Source organism: Atractosteus spatula, chromosome 11, assembly GCF_055471065.1.
Source record: "Atractosteus spatula isolate fAtrSpa1 chromosome 11, fAtrSpa1.hap1, whole genome shotgun sequence".
NCBI classification, from domain to species: domain Eukaryota; kingdom Metazoa; phylum Chordata; class Actinopteri; order Semionotiformes; family Lepisosteidae; genus Atractosteus; species Atractosteus spatula.
The window spans coordinates 3,507,108-3,522,960 of NC_142716.1; the positions used below are offsets into that span (position 1 = coordinate 3,507,108).

The 15,853-nt window shown below is 46.8% G+C and overlaps 1 protein-coding gene across 5 annotated transcripts in view; it reads left to right on the top strand.

Annotated features, from left to right (window-relative positions):
• The first annotated feature begins 1,025 nt into the window (after positions 1-1,025).
• elovl1a (ELOVL fatty acid elongase 1a) overlaps positions 1,026-15,853 on the top strand; it is a 31,038-nt gene continuing 16,210 nt past the window's right edge. For 2 of the 5 annotated variants that reach the window (XM_088927378.1, XM_088927375.1), the window contains exons 1-2: positions 1,105-1,174; positions 3,305-3,395. The gene's annotated coding sequence lies outside the window, so the exon portion shown is untranslated. Of the gene's footprint in view, positions 1,175-3,220; positions 3,396-14,288; positions 14,384-15,853 lie in introns of those variants that run through there. The other 3 variants (XM_088927377.1, XM_088927374.1, XM_088927376.1) reach the window with 3 other exon arrangements.

Genomic DNA, 15,853 nt, shown 5'->3' on the forward strand with positions numbered 1-15,853 from the left:
CACACGGACAGCGCTCGATTCAAACCCAGGGTCCTGGTGCCGTGAGGCAGCAACACAGACCACTGCTCCGGTGTGCTGCTCTGCTGTACATCAGCTTGACAGCAGCTCACACTGTGTTACACAACTGTGTCCAGGGTGCCGATTCGAGATCAAAGACCCGTGGATATCAACCAGTGACCCCTTACATCCAGCGCCCCATTTCTACATCAAAGGATCATATGAGGCATGCTCAACAAATTAAATGTCCTAAGGATTTCAGCTGGGTCATATCTACCACAGTAATTCTCATTTTAATCTGGCTGCGTATATTGCAAAATCCGTCGACGGGCCGTTGTTATCTGTTACTGTTTTATTTATTAAGTATTAACAAATTTTATCTTTAATTGCTGAAGCCTTAAATCCGTAACCTAGGTAAAAGCGAGGCAGGGCTATATAAAAAGGTGGACGCTATGGAGCAGGAAAACTGATACTATTTACTATATACTGATATGAAGGGCGCACCCACGGATAACATTAGCGGTACAATTAGGGGAGGTATCTGCCGACTCTCGCCGAAACGCGCGGCTGGGGTTGGCGGACAGGCGAGTTTGCGCACAGGGGAGGAGGAGAGATAATTTAGCTCTGTGGCGTCGACCTTTCCTCCGGAGCTAAATACTTTACCGAGACTTAATCCTCGGTACGGAAGAAGAATCATCCATTTCAGATTTCAAGCCTTTGTTTAGTTTGGTGGTCGTGGTCGGGGTGGTGTACTGTGCGTAAATGATTAAATTCAATTTAGCACCAAGCGAGCCGCCTGACTTGTTTTGTTTTCAGTCCCTCTCATACCCCTCGTTCACTAGACAGCGCGCTTGATGCGGAAAAATGTACTTCACATGCGTCAAAAACGCCTCAGATCATCGGTGAATAATTTTTTTTTCTATACCATGTGCTATGCCGGCTGCGAGTCGCTTAGGGAGGGCGGGATCGATGCGCTACTTCACAAATATCCTCTCGCCTCTACACCGCCCACCTGCCTGTCTTCACAAGGGGCTGGGTCTCTGGTTTTGCTTTCCGGAGAGAGAGAGGAGCGAGAATCATATGATACAGAAGTAGGCGGAACCCTAAAAAAAAAAAGCAGCGTTTTTAAAATACAGAATTGGGGGCCGAGGGCATCGTCTCTTCGTGTGTTGTCAAGGTGGGTTTGGTTCATTTTCACCTCCAGGGCTCGTCAGTACCGCAGGGTTTCTGCGTTATGGTTTCTAGGCGGGACCGAGAAGCTGTGTTTTTTTTTTTAAACTTTTCCAGTACTCATAGAAGTTCTTGGGGAAAAATTGAGAGGGTTCGGCGTATTTAAAGCTTGCTGTGCGGCAGGAAAGTTGCCTCCTAATAAAATCTACATGCACGACTCAAACTGTCCCTGCAGAAGATTCGCGGCAATAGGTGTACAAGAAAAACGGTGCTAACTCTTTGGTTTTGTTGTAAAAAAAAACAACCTTAATATCTACAGTTCTTAAGTATGTTATTTCTTTAAACAGTGTGACTGCCTGTAATCATATGCTATATTGACATGGGGTTTTGCAGATATTTTAAAATGTAATCTTTTTTTCCACCAAACGTCAGTCTGATCGCTTCTGTGCTGAGTGGACACCTACCGATCCTTACCTTTGTAAAGTTCAGATAACTGGAGTAGATTGCTTCTGTCTTGTTCTGCAAGTGTGTCAAATATATTATGATCTTCGTGTTGACAGCATTCGTCTCCGTTTCCTGTCGTTCAAAAGCCCCCCTCAAAGCGCTTTTCATCGTTTTCAAGGGTCTAAATAAGTACACCCACGGTGCAGTTCTCAGACCCTTGAGATGCTGTCATGGGTTAAGAAAAACCTGGGGGGAATGACCCCTTTTAATGCATTTGATATTGAGTGGGGCAGTTGTTTCACATCCACGGTTAATAAGGACCCACACATCTGTTTTTGTACTGATAATGTATCATCCAGCTAGAACTGTACAGCTGCTATTGTTAAAATTCTTTGTAGTACTTTTGTGAAATGCACTAGAACTAGATTAACTCATGGAATAGGTTAAAAAAAGAACTCCACACATAAAGTTAAATATATGTACCAACACACATCCTCGCCCATAGAATGCCATCTGCTTATTGTCAATCTGTTGAAAGGTGGCAATTATTTCTATAGAGATCTATGTCTTGCTGGAGCAATTCTGGTTTCGAATCGACTGACTGTCCCTTTTCAGTGTGTTGAAAATGCCTCTTAAAGTGGGACACAGCCCAGGAACACAGACGGGTATGTGGTGAACAATTGGACAAGCTTCATTTCAGGTCTTCAAAATGGGCGAGGTCGTTTTGCACACAATAAAAGGGTAGATCATAAAAAAAAAACCTTGGTATATCATAATATACGAAAAAATGCGCAGCAACAATTAGGGCAAACAGTAACAGCTGTCAACAGCGTAAAACACAGAGATGGGTCACCATGGAGCACGTCTGGACTGCAAGATTTTGTCAGTACAGAAAACATTCAGTGACCCTTGGGACATAAAAACAGGTCCTGAGGGACTCAAAACAGGCATGGATTTAATGAATCACATCATGACAGCAGCTTCACTGTTTTAAACGGACCCTGAGAATAATACCAAGGCTTAGAATGACCATCATTTTTCTGATTTTAGAAGTAAATGTTACAATTCTGGGGGGGGGTAATCAATCAGCATATTGTCTATAACGGAGGACATATGTAGAGATGTATTTGGTTTTGTTAAAAAAACTAAAAAAGGCCACACAGTGGCAAGTTTGTAAAAAATAAAGGTGCTTAAGAAACTGGTAAAACTGCTAAATGAATGTGTCCAAAGATAGCTTGAGATTAATGGAACTGTTCAATAATGTATGCCTGGTATAAAGGAGTGTGAATCAGTGGAGGTTTTACCCTTTATACGAACAAGTGCAAAAAGTTAGGAAGGGCCAATGAAATAGTGGACAGAGATATAGCCCAGCTTTCTGCCATGTGAAATTTAAATTGTATGCTGAAAACTAATGTTGGATGATTACAGATTGAGAGGTCTGCATAGGAACAATAGTTGTTGTTTTTTTTTTTAAGTAAAGGCTTTTCATTTTTCAGAGGAGCCTAATTTAGAAAAGCTTTGGATAATCATTCTGGTCCTGCCCTCTCTGACATCTCATTGGCCAGACCTGCTGCCAGTCGTGTTGAGGAGGTTGAGGAGGAGGGGGGGGAAGCTGGCTGTTTCGGTTTCAGATTCTGTCTTTCCGGGAGAGTGAGGCTCAGCGTTTTTCTGCTCTCTTTGCTCTCTGGTTTAGAAGAAAGCTACTGCCGCCTTCAGAGTCCGGTGCCCATAGGGACTGCTTTGCATCAGCAGGTGGAAGTTCAGGTCTTCTCTGCTGAGTCTGGGTGAGTTTGCACTTTATTCATTCTGCTGAGCTCCGAGTAGCTAGCACAAATAGCATTAGTGAGTATGTGAGTAGAGTCTCAAATTACACCCCCAGCTTCACATGGCTTCAGAGTGATCATTCCCAGAAACAACTTTTTCATGGCTAGAAGTATCGGATTTGTTCAAAACTGTGCAAAGATCGGAATGAGATCTGTACAAAGATTCTTTTTCTTCAGAAGTGCATCTTTTTCTCAAGGCCATTAACGTTCCTGGAACACATTTGGTTCAAAATTTTGGTCCCTTTTTGAGAGCTAAATTTTGGAGATGAACTCCTTCCTTGGTAAAAGACTCTAATGCTTTGAATTATTGTTGACCACCAAAGCTATCGTAAGGTGGTGTGCTATAGATCTGTGAGCATGGAGGTTTCGTAAGCAGACTACGGTTAAGAACCTGTGTGTCTGCTTGAGTAGTGTCCTGCTCTCTCCTCTTTGATCTCTGTTATGGTCTGGTTTGATGTCAGCTGACATGGTTCAAAATATGGAGGTTTACCACTCAAGTTTTATTGTAAGTGTACACATGCTGGGCAAACCCGTTCTTATGTGCTCAACAGGGGTCCAGAGACAAGTGCCCAGCTCACTTGAGCTGCCAGCTTGAGTCTGTGTCACACTGCAGTGCCACTGGCTGAAACAGGCCAAAACCTCAGCCCCCTTTACAGATATTTCACACAGGAAGGCTTAATGACTGTCATTCTCCCTTTCCATTTTTCTTGATAAAAAAGAGCCCAGCGTGCCTAGTTTATGGAAAACCGTGAAGTCTGTATACAGTATATAGAGCACTGCGGACAAGTTTGTCAATGAAATTGAAACGTTTTGCTCTTTACAAGTTTAGCATTGTTTTCAAATCGTGCATAATGTGAAACAATTGTGACGCGCAGATGTACCAAGTTGTAAATCCTCCATTATCAGAAGGTCGCTATAGCCTGGACCCCATCCCAGAAGGACTGGGCGCAAGGGGGGGGGGAATACATTCGGGACACCGTGGGATCTCCGAGAAAATGAACCCTTTGTCCGGCTATCCGTGTTATTCAATGCTCCTGTTATCTATGTGAGATGGCACTGGCTTCCCAGTCGCGTTTTCGTGCTCCAGAATTTAACCATATATGTGAGTGTCGCATGTCAGTCATTTCTGAGTTCTAATGTATATCTGCTCCTGGGTGCGTGTTTAGGCCAGTGCTGATCATGCATGTACTTCCGAAAGTCTCACCGTTAGCCGAGGTGCAGTGCATCATGGAATCACCCGGTGTCGAATGGGGTTTCTATTATATACAGTAATTACACATTGAGATCTGTTATTTTTCTGACTTTGATCCAGCCTCTTTGCTGTCCTCTAAAGATCTCAAGGCTTAACTTAAGACACTTCAGAGCACCAGGATGCTTCAGTTCCACCGACATGCAGTTGCCACCAGGGAAAAGAGGAGGAGAAGTAGTCCCTCCGTGTACTTTTACGAATATTTGGTGTCCAATGGAATTTTGTCATGAAATCTGCATTGGGCAGCCCAGTCTTTTGTATAATATTGCTCTAGCCCTGTCCTCACCTTGTTGTGTGACCGGTCACTATCGGATACGTTAGCACTGGTCAGACTGGAGACTTTCACGATATCTGTGTTTCTTCAGCTCGGCAAGCGCTAGTTTTTCGGTGTGCCATTTTCAGTTTCCGTTCTGAAACATCCATCCCATGGAGGTTTCGTTGAAGTTGTCACGGATGTTGAGACTGCTGGGAATATGTCTCACCAGAGGATGAAGGTATTTAAAGGTGCAAGGCAGAAGCTCCCAGCACGCTTTGTCTGCTCGAAGGCATGCTGTTCTCCCTCCGGCCACTGGGGGCGCCCACACCAGAACCGTGGGCCAGCAGAGAGCCCACATGAGCTAATAAGGTATCTGTTCCCGAATCAGCTTGGAAAGATTTACAGGGGCTTCTTCATTTAACACCGACCCTAAGATACAGATCCCCTGTGTTCAGGAGTACAAACAATCTAGTCAGAAGGGAGCGTTCCTCAGTCTAGCGAGATCTAAGTGTTCCCTTGTGGTGCTTAATTTGTTCACCATCTGACAGTGTTAGAATAAAATGTTCGCAACTGGAGTATGTGTGTTTTAACGGTCACAAGGCTCTTACCCGAAGGATGCCGACCTAATTATTCCCTGTTAAGGAGAACTGCAACAGGCGACCCGGTGAGAGAAATCAGGTCTGCTCTTTCAGGTCTGAGTCGGGTCCCAGATGACTGGGTGACTCCAGGGGACAGGGTTTGCAGGAGATTTCAGCAGCAGGCTGTGGGAAGTGTGAAGCCCAACCCCAGGATTTCTGTCTGGCCAAGATGAAACCAGATCCTCGACAGCGCCCGATCCAGTCAAGTGCCAGATGCAGGGCTCGAAGCAGGTGTTTCCCCGAGGCTCCTAGTCCGGGCCCGGCCCGTAGCTGTGACAAGTTGGTCCGACTGGCACCCCAGTTGAATGGGGTCGCCCCGTGCCGGCGAGCTGCGTTGCACGTGAGGGGTTGGGGCTGTGGCCGCTCTCGATGGCGATCCCCCGGGCTGGAGCTTCCGGACCCCCGTGCTCCTCGAGGTCCTGGGCGTGGTCGGGTCTCGCCCGATCGCCGGCGGGGACTCGGCGGCAGGCTGCGCTCGAGGACACTGGTTCCCCCTGCGGGGCGCCGATGCCTGGCACAGAGGGAAGGGTGGCGCCCAGCTGTGGGATGGTGGCCTGAAGGTCGAGAGCCGCTTGTGATTGGCGGAGCCCCCAGTGGCCTGAGATTCCACTGTCACGGGCGTCTGGCAGAACAGCCGTCCCGCCGTGCCCTGCCCTGCCCGGCCTCCCTCCTCTTTCCCTCCCCTGCGGCTCTCTCACACTCCAGCTTTGTCTGGGCTCCGCAGTTCCTCAGGGCAGCTGAGAAAGCTCTTTCATTTCATCCCTTTTTAATTGTTTGCACTGCTGTCGGAGGGAAGTGCTTTGGGTTCGTTGTGGGTTTTGTTTTTTAAGTCAGTTAAACTCTTCGAGAGGCTAAATTCATGTTGAGTGAGCTCCGTGTGGCAGATCCTCGAGAGATGATGTGCTCGATCGCATAACGCTCCTGAATCACATGGGGGGGATTCTAGGGCAAGTCATGATTTAAAAAAAAACAAAACTAGATATACCCCCCGCTGGGAACCGAGTCCCGGTGTACTCCCTGGTTCGTGCATCTGCCGTCCTCGTCCGGGCTGGCCTTCCATAGGCACAGAACTCGCCACCCAGCCAGGAGGGGACGCTGTGTTAATGTGTCGTGAAATATCCAGGTTATAATTACCAGGGGCCCGGGTCAGACCCTAGGAAAGGGGCGCCCGTTGAAGGTATGACTCGATTTGTCAAAAGTCGCGCCCCGTTCATTAATCTCTGCAGTTAATGCCTTGACCCCTCATGCAGGACAGGGCTCCTGTACTGAAGCCTCTAGGGCTCTTCCTGTGTCACCTCCACCCGGTCTGTTAATGTCGGCAGCTGTAACTGTCAGGATGATAAGAACGTGAAGTTGGAAACACACTTTTCCACGCTGTAGACTGCAATCTGGCCCTGAAATTACACAGCCAGTGCAGACATGCTGTGACGTAGAAAGAGTCATGCAATCACAGAAGACATGGGCGCTCGTAAACCCCTTCGCGTGCAGTCCTCCTCTCTGTCCTTCACACTTGAGGGAGGACATGCGTGCTTCTGGATGTCTTAAGTGAGTATTTAATGCCCTTCACTCAGTCCAAGGCTTGCAGTCACAGTACGAGCTTCCAGGCTCTACTTTCTCTATTTGCATCTCTGTTCTTCAGCGGTTGCCTGCGACGCCTCCTGTGGAGTGAGGCTGTCTTTACACCCACTGCACAATGTGTACACAGTGCATTTCCCACAGGGTAAATAATCTGACTTCTGAAAGAGTAATAAATACTAGCGGTCTCTTCTAACTCTACCAAGATGTTTGAAGCTGAAATCCTGGAACAGCTGAATGAGATCCTGGGATCGATAAGTTACTAACTTACAATCGGGCCTCCTGTCATTCATAAGCCTTTCTCATATTCTGAGGTGAGTATGAAATGAAACAGGCAGTCTTGCTCCCCAGATAATATGATCTCTTCTCGTAGACAAGTTAAAATCAGTAAAAAAAAAAGGTAAAATCTGGGATTGTTTTCTTCAGATGCCTGTAAAGGACTTTTCTATAGCACTGTCGTGAACAAGCAAGGAAATTGATTTGTTGCTAAATCAAACACAGAAACTGACCACCTACTAAGGTGCACTTGGCCAAGACTTTGACGCCACTGAAGGACATCTGTTAGCACAGTGGGTAACTCAGGACACTTTAGAAGTGGCATACAGTATATACTGCTCCTTGGAGTCAATAGAATACCTTATCTTATTAAATAAGAATCTTCAACGGGGCTGTGGCAGCTATAAAACTCAATCGAAAGCATGAATTTAGATTTGTATCATTTTTGAAAAAGCAACGGCTGCTACTAGGGTCTATAAGTAAGGCAGCTAGTGTGCTATGTGTGCTCATTGTGCTGTGAGTGTAATTCAGTCTCTTCTCAAGCCTCCTAGAAAATCTGAAATCCAGCAGGCCAAGGGGCTGGCAAAACCTCCTGTAGATTCTAATTGAAGCCGATATCGGTGCGATTTAGGCTCCAGAATAGCTTGTATCTCTCCGTTCTTTCGGCTGCAGCGTAGGATTTTTTTAAATGTAATTTTGTTTGCTAACAGCTGTGATTAAGATTGATTTTAATCCCCCTTCCCATACAGCATCTGGAAAGTTATGAAAATATACCCATGTGGTTCCTAAAAACCACACAGGAGAAGGAAGGGTGGTGTCCTTCTTGGAAACATTGATGATTTTAAAGTATACCTACAAATGGCTCTGCTGGATTTTCTTTTCTTGTTCTAAGTCGTGTAGAATACATTGAGCTTGCTGGGATATCAGTCTTGATCAGTCCATTGAGACAAGGTGAGAAACTACTGTCAGAAAAAGCTGTTAACCTGTAGATTGTAGCGCTGATATACACATTATCTTAGTGCACGGGTCTTTTTTCTGGACTTATCGGGGACTGACAGAAGTGGATTTCCTAAACGATTTCCTCCGGTGTTTGTAAAAGGTGAACAAAGCAGAGCAGCGTTCAAATAATGTGGTCTTGGAAATTTGAGTCGGTACTTTAAAACAATTCTGGTGTCTACGAATTGAACTCAGAAGGTCCAGCCTCAGCATGAGAAATAAACATGAAGCAGGTCTGTACATTCTGATGGAGAGATTGTTTGCTTTTAATGGAAGTGACACTCCAGCATACCTTTAATAAGATTACATCACACTAACAGCCCAGAGGTGAATGTTGCATAAGCTGAATGTTTCAGATTTAATATTTTACTCTGTTGGATGTTGAGTTTGTGTTAATTAAACAGTCTTCACATTTCTTTGATTCAAAAGACCTGTATTTAGCCTATAGTAACGTGCAAACCATAACAAAATCTAAACTGGTTTGAAGCACTTTTTTCCGCACATGAATATTTCCATTTTTTCCAAGTTAAAAATAGGTAACCTCGTTGTTATAATGCCTAGAAAAAAATCGGTCATCACTAATTAAAGAGATCATCCATGTTACTGAGATTAATGGTGTGGCTGGATTAAAAATGAGAAAACTCTGCGTTTCTCCAGGGCAGAGGAATGATGTCTGTTCATTAAAAAGCCACTGGAATTAGGATTTGCTGGGAATATTTAGCTTTTAAAACAGGAACTCTGCTCTGAACTGCGTGAACTGGCGGATTTCTGCAGAGTTCAAGTAGTGGACTCCAAACTACAGGTCCTTAATGTACTGTGGTAATCTAGCTCATCTCTCGTTTACTAATTTAATTAACAGGCTAAGGATCTGACAATGATCCAATTCTTAGTAATGGCAGCAGAATAGTTTATTGCCCATGCTGGGTTGTACATTACACTTGACTTCTCCAAGTGCTTAGGTTTCCTTATGATCAGTTTGATCATTTTAAATCAGATTAGGCTGTTTAAAAAATGGGCAGCGTGGAATTCAAACAATCCACCCTTTAGATGCTCTGCAGTCAGCTTGTCTGAATACAGCTTGTGCTGGATACAGAATTGCCCTCTGTGGTGTCATGGTAGAAATTGTGTAATCTGCTGCCACCACCCACCTCCTCCCTTATTCTAAGTTGAGCAACCACCTGCCATGTGAGTGAGCGCTATGAGTAGCCAGGCTCGTCTGGCGAGTTTCTCCACTGGAATCTTCCCATGCCCTCCTCGCCCAGGGCCTGACCGTCTGCTTGCTCTCCTGGTTGAGCAGGGGGTCTCGTGTCAACAGGCTTGACCTCGAAGAGCAGAGATACCCCTGGAGCTGAAATTCTCCGGAGATCCACGGAGGCATTCCAGCTAGGGGTTAGAAAAATTCAGATTGCGTGCATCGTTTTGCTTTTCCTGATGCGAGCTCGGATAAATCAGTATGGTGATAAACATCAGCGGGTACAGAGAAGAGAACGCGGTAGCTATAGCGAGCAGATGTTGAGGCTCCCCAGACCTGTTGGTTCGAGGACTTGGGGAGCCTGGAAATGGCAGCCCAGCCACGGCTTCCCTGACACCTGTCAAGAAAAAAGGCTGGATGAGATGCTCGGATCAATTGGCTCCCAGCCAACACACGAGCTAGATTTTGTCCGTTCCAGTCCGTCTCGTGTTCAGTGCCAGGCAGGAGCTCGTCGCGTTCCAGCAGCGAGCGAAGGAAGCTCAGGCTGGTGGCGACTGCTTTCACTGCAGCCTTCATCAGAAGCGTGATTCAGACCGGCATTAAAAATGTTTTCGGCCACAATTATAGACACAGGGTTGACAGTCGTGTTCCACCACATAGCAGTTTCCTAAGATAAGAAAGGTGATAGGAGATAGGATACACCCCCTTTCACATGTGGGGGCTATAGTACTGCTCTTCAATCCAACCTGTTTTATCACAGCGGTGATACATTCTTCATTTCTCAGACCATCAGCGACCATTAAACGCCTTGAGTGTAGGCACTGCACAGAGTGGCATCTCTCTGTCTAGTACATTTTTCATCCCAGTGATTGCTGAGAGTGCCAAGCATTTTATTTCCTTCATCAGAAACGTGATCTATTGTTTTAGCTTCCGTAGAAAGGAAGCTGCCATGTGATTCTTTCCACAGACGGCATAATAGAGACAAATCTTTTATCTATCTGCTGCGTGTATTAAGGAGTGTGTGTAACACTAGTCCTCGTGCCCATTGCTTGCCCGGCATCCCTGTATTGGGAAAAATCGGTCAGAAGATGGATGGGCGTAACTCAAAACGATGGTTTTCCATGCACAAAATCAATTTGTGTTTATTCCATGATGAACTCTCGAAGCAGAAGTGTAGGCGGTATTTGTGCTTTTACTCTCTGAAGCTGTGTATCTTCAGACATGGTTGCTGGTGCCTGACATGGAAGCGTGTCCTTAACTCGTTCGTGCGCCTGCTCGTTGAAGCAGTGGCACTACCTTTCCTGTCGCCACCCTGGGTGATGCCCTGCGAGGCCTTGGGTTGTGTTCCAGGAAGCTGCGCTGTCAGGCACCTGTCTTCCAGCTCAATAGGTAGATGATGCCGACCTCCTGCGTCCACTGTTGCCAGGAGACGACTGAAACGGCAGAGACCTTTGTCCGGTGGAGTTGTTGCCGAAATGAAGAGCACGCGCGGGTCAGGTATTCGGCGGGGGACAAGGCAGCGTTCTGAATTCTCTAGTCACTCAGGCAGCTGGCGACACGGTCAGAGGCCGAGAGAGCCTGGCCGTTCTGTTTGTGAACAGCTCGAGCCGGACAGCCAGCAAACGGATCCCTGCATTCACCGGCCTTTTTTTAGCCGAGGCTCCATTAATCCGTTACTCGCAACAGCCCCCGCGCTGCTGGGAAGCCTCTTGTAAAATATTTTCCCCTTGGAGTGCGAGTCGAAAGTCATGTCTGTGGAATCCGAGTCACGTCGAAGAGAAAATGGGCTATTTCTTTTCTTGTGGGTGTGTGAAGATCCCACGGTCCAAGGGCATAAAATAATCCGCTATGAATTTAAATCATTCTTCCTACTTGGCGCCTGTTGGAAATGCGGTTTCGGCGTAGCGACAGCCTTTTCGTCGTAGGCGACGTCGCTGTGACGGCCTCGGCCACCACTAGCCACCTGCGATGCCTGTGGCCGTTTTTCTCACATCCTCTGCTCGAGTCCCCCGAAAGAAAGAGAGGACAGGCTTTCACGGCCTGCGTTTCTACCCAGTATTTGCGCTTCTGCTCCAAGGGAGGCTTCTGTCCTGCCTGGACTGGCCACGGGGCGCTTGTGTTACCGTTTGACAGGTGTACCGCCCCGGCCAAGCTCCCACACCTGCTGCTGTCCCCCCGAGCGGGTCACAGCCAGCAGACGCAGGCCCTTTGACACCAGAAACAAGAACCTGCTGGGTAAGTGAGGAAACCACTGGGGATTTAGAAGGAGCCTCTCTGCGCACCTGTTTTTGTGCTGATTCTTGACGCGTTCGTCATTTTCTGTCATTCTCATCCCGCTGGCACTTCCCTGGACGAGGGGCTGGATTCTGACGGTCCGTCCTCCCCCCTCTCGCTCAGCCAGGGAAACGGGTTGGACCAGACCAGCTGGGTTGTGGTGAAACCAGCAAACCAGCTCCAGCAGCACGCTGGCATTCAGCGGCCCCGCGGCTGTGGAATAGACTGTTCTGGCATTTCAGCTATTTTTGTCACACAAACAGATCTGGTGTTACATAATTTTTTTTTTAATGCAATTAACTATTCAAGTAAACACGTTCATGTTCAGTTGAACTGGGGAGGAGGGAGGCCGGGGAGCGAGGGACAGTCGAGCCGTCGCTGTGCTGTCCCCCTTCTTGCTCGTATGCGAGAGCAGCACGTTGCTGTGGTTCCAGTCCACAAAGGGCTTTGCAGGACTGGGCCCAGCCTCTGACGGGGCTCCAGAGACGTGCCAGGCCCAGGGGGTAAGGGAGTAAGCTCCACGGGGAGGAGTTGTGGATATTTCCAGGTGCCTCAGAATTCATTCATGCTTTTCATGAATGGTGGCTTACAACCGAGCGTGGTAACCCTGGTGTGCGTTTGGTATTTTTGTGATGCAAATCAACCACAGAATTTAAAATATTGTGTGAATAGACAATATCTGTTGCAAATCGTTATGGGTGTCTCCACATGCATGACGGTCAAATTTATTGAAACCTCAGCATGCACTAATTCGTGAGCACTCTTTTGACTTTGCTGACCCTTAATTGGCGTTTCCTGTAGCCTTTTCAGAACTTCATCTGCTGGATATTTCACCAGTCCTCCATGCGGAACCTCTCTGTACATCTCGGTTGCACTATTTTCTTCAGCTCATCTGGTCATCTTTTCGCTGGAGGCTGAGATGGCCAGTCAAGATTTTTCATGCGGTCTTCACCAAGTGGTCATTGAGGTTTGCGGTTCTTAACTTTGTAAAGAATGAGGTATGCAGGCTTTATAAAGCAAAAGGACTTTACAGTAGGACAGCAACCAAGCCTGAGCTTCCCAAGGGAGGGAAGTTTTTGGCGAAAGTATTCTCACAAACTTCCGACAGGTTAGACTTCTGCTGCTATGTTGAGCCTTGTTCAATACACATTACCAATCAGTGTGACTATAATATTTCAGAGGCTTCATGAAACTATCAAAATGGGTAAAAAAAGAATAAAATTGACAGCATTGATTTCTACTGTCAAGGCATGTTTAAATGTGAACTTTGTGTATGTAGAAATGTCGGCTTTGCTCGACAACGCTGCTCAGCAGTCACTCCGAGCGAGGGAGGTCTTCACTCCAGGGTGCGCTTGGAGTAGAACTCCACTAGTGCAGACAGCTCGTGCTCACCAGGAAAAGCATGACTCTGCTCTTGCGCGATGCTATTGCTTCTCCCTTAGCTCACAGGGGTTGTGTAAGTGTGAGATGGGGGAGATTAGCGTCCTCTGCGCCGCTACTTGTCATGTACTTCGTTTCCTTCGTTCGCTGCAAGCTCTTCGCACGAGGGAGTCTCGAACTCTTCTAGATGTATGCGGTGGCTGTGTTCATCAAATCATGGATGCTGGTTCCTTGGGCATGCTTACCTTTTAGTCTGACGGGGGTAAAAACAGACAGCTCAATTCCCCAGAGAGCTGTCTGCGAGAAGCATTCATTTAAAACGGGGGTTCCCCTGGGGTTCGCTGCCTGAGTCACGGTTATTGTGGAAAATACTGCTGCCTAATTCATTACTACAGATTGGTAGTTAACGTCTGTGTCAGAAGAAAAGCACCCATTAAAAATAGTGCTGCTGGAATCCAGTGTGCTTATTTCTGATTACCCTGTCCTGGGGCAGTAGATGTTACCGTTTGCCATTGCGGGTGCCAAGAGAGGCCTGTTCGTTTATCCTTTCAGAGCACTTTGCTGTACAGTGAGAGCTTCATCCTACCACAGTTGCCTGGGATTTCTCGCGAGCGGGGCCCGAGTACTACAAGTCGGAAAGCTCTGCGTCTCTACCATGCTCACCTTCCACAGACAGAGCCAGTGGTTAGACAGGGGGAGGGGAAAGGGGAGGAATCGGAGCCTTCAAGTGCCGAGAGTGAGAGAGAGGCTGGGCGGACACTGTAACTTTTTTTTTTCTTCTGCTCCCCAGCGTGTGCATGTTTAAACTGAGGAGGGTGTGTTTCCTTGTAGGCCTGCTTTCTCTCTCTCTCTATATATATTTCTGAGCCGGTTATTCATCCAGCCTGTGTGACTCAGGGAGGGTGGGGACACAGAGGGCTGCAGTACCAGTCGCACTTTGTCAGTTTGTTTCTCTCTCACTTTTCTCGCTCTCTTTCTCCCTCTCTCCCTCGCTTTCCTCTCTCCCCGTCCTTTCCAGCTTGCCTCCAGCGAGCCGGGACTCGGAGGTCAGTCCTGTCCACACGCACACTCGGCCTTGCCCAGCTGTACGGAGCACAGCGAGTAAAGAAACAGGTGAGTTTCGGATGGGAAACTTTTACCAGACAACGAGAGATGCCAGCTTGACTTACCCTTTCTCTGTTTAAACTTTAAACTAGTTTAATTCTCTTCCCCTCTACGTTTAGGAATGCTTTTATTGTCGTGTTGTCTACCTGTTACTTTCTTTAACTATGAGCTTAACTGAAATTTAGGCCTTTGAACTGAATGTTTAATACAGAAAGGCAACTTTGTAGGCAGCACGGCGCAAGAGTTGGGGGGTGTTTTTCTGATGTTAGACTTGTTGAACCAGCACAATGTGGTCGGTGCTTTTTTTCGGTGTTCTGTTTTGTAGTCCTTGTAGTGAATCTGGCATATATTATGGAGCTTGTGCATGAAGTGCCAGTTATTTTCCATTTCAGACCTCTGAAATCTCAGAGCCAGCATTTGAGGTGGTAACTGAGACTGAGCTTTCAGAAATGTTTACAGTTTTGTACTTTTTATCCTTTCGGTTTTTTTCTACTTCCCTCCTTCCCCCTGGCTGTGATTTCTCTGCCTGCTGCGCTCATGAGTTTCTGGGCAGCTGATGAGTGTTTCCCAGCAGATTCGTATTCTGGTCCGTTCATTATTAACCCTGACCCCCTGATGCGTTGACACACTCACACTGTGAGCTCACCTATGGACTTTTCTCTTCTGTTCCTCTCTCAACCACCCTCTCCCATTCCATTTACAAATTCCTTACTTGTAACGTCTGAAAGCTATTGGGTCCAAACTCTGGGTTTTATTTCCCACGGGCTAATGTTTTGTAGTTTTTAAGCCACATTAGTGGGAATTAGGATTTATTTTGCCAAAAATTGTGGTGGTGAGGCTAGGAGTTCCTTAAGTTAAGTCTTTAAAAAAGCATGTACTTGTATGCCTACTGGCATGCAGCCTGGTCTTCAGATTAAAAGCAGGTCCCTGTAACTACCAATTGAAGGTTATCAATGGCATGGGGGTATACCCTGTTCCTGTTCAGATTTCACTGCACTCTTGAGAGGCCATGTGATGCAGTCTCCTGATTTATTTCACATCTGTGTAAAAGCATGATGCTTTATTATAACTCAGCCTGAGCCAAGCTACAGAGCTACTGTTATAGCTGTCCTTAGCACTGTACATGTATGTTCTAAATTACTGCACCTATTGACTCATAAAAAGGATTCATTTGTTGCATTGTTTTTTTTTTAATGTTTTAAACAGCACTGGAGTAAATTAGAAATTTCACAAGAACTGTGTAATTTAGTGTATGGAGGTGGTGGTGGGGGGGGGTTAATAATTTAGTAGTGCATCTTGGGTCCTTCATCGCTGTGCTAGTGGGGCCCAGTCAGTTCCTTCTCCCCAGTATCTCTGCAGTGTTGCAAGCTGTCAGGCCTGTAATGTAGGATGGTGGTAGCAGACTAAAGAGGGAACAGGAAACTCGTATCTGTTGAGAAAAAGCTTGTAATCGGTGGGCAGCGGGAGACACGTGCGGCG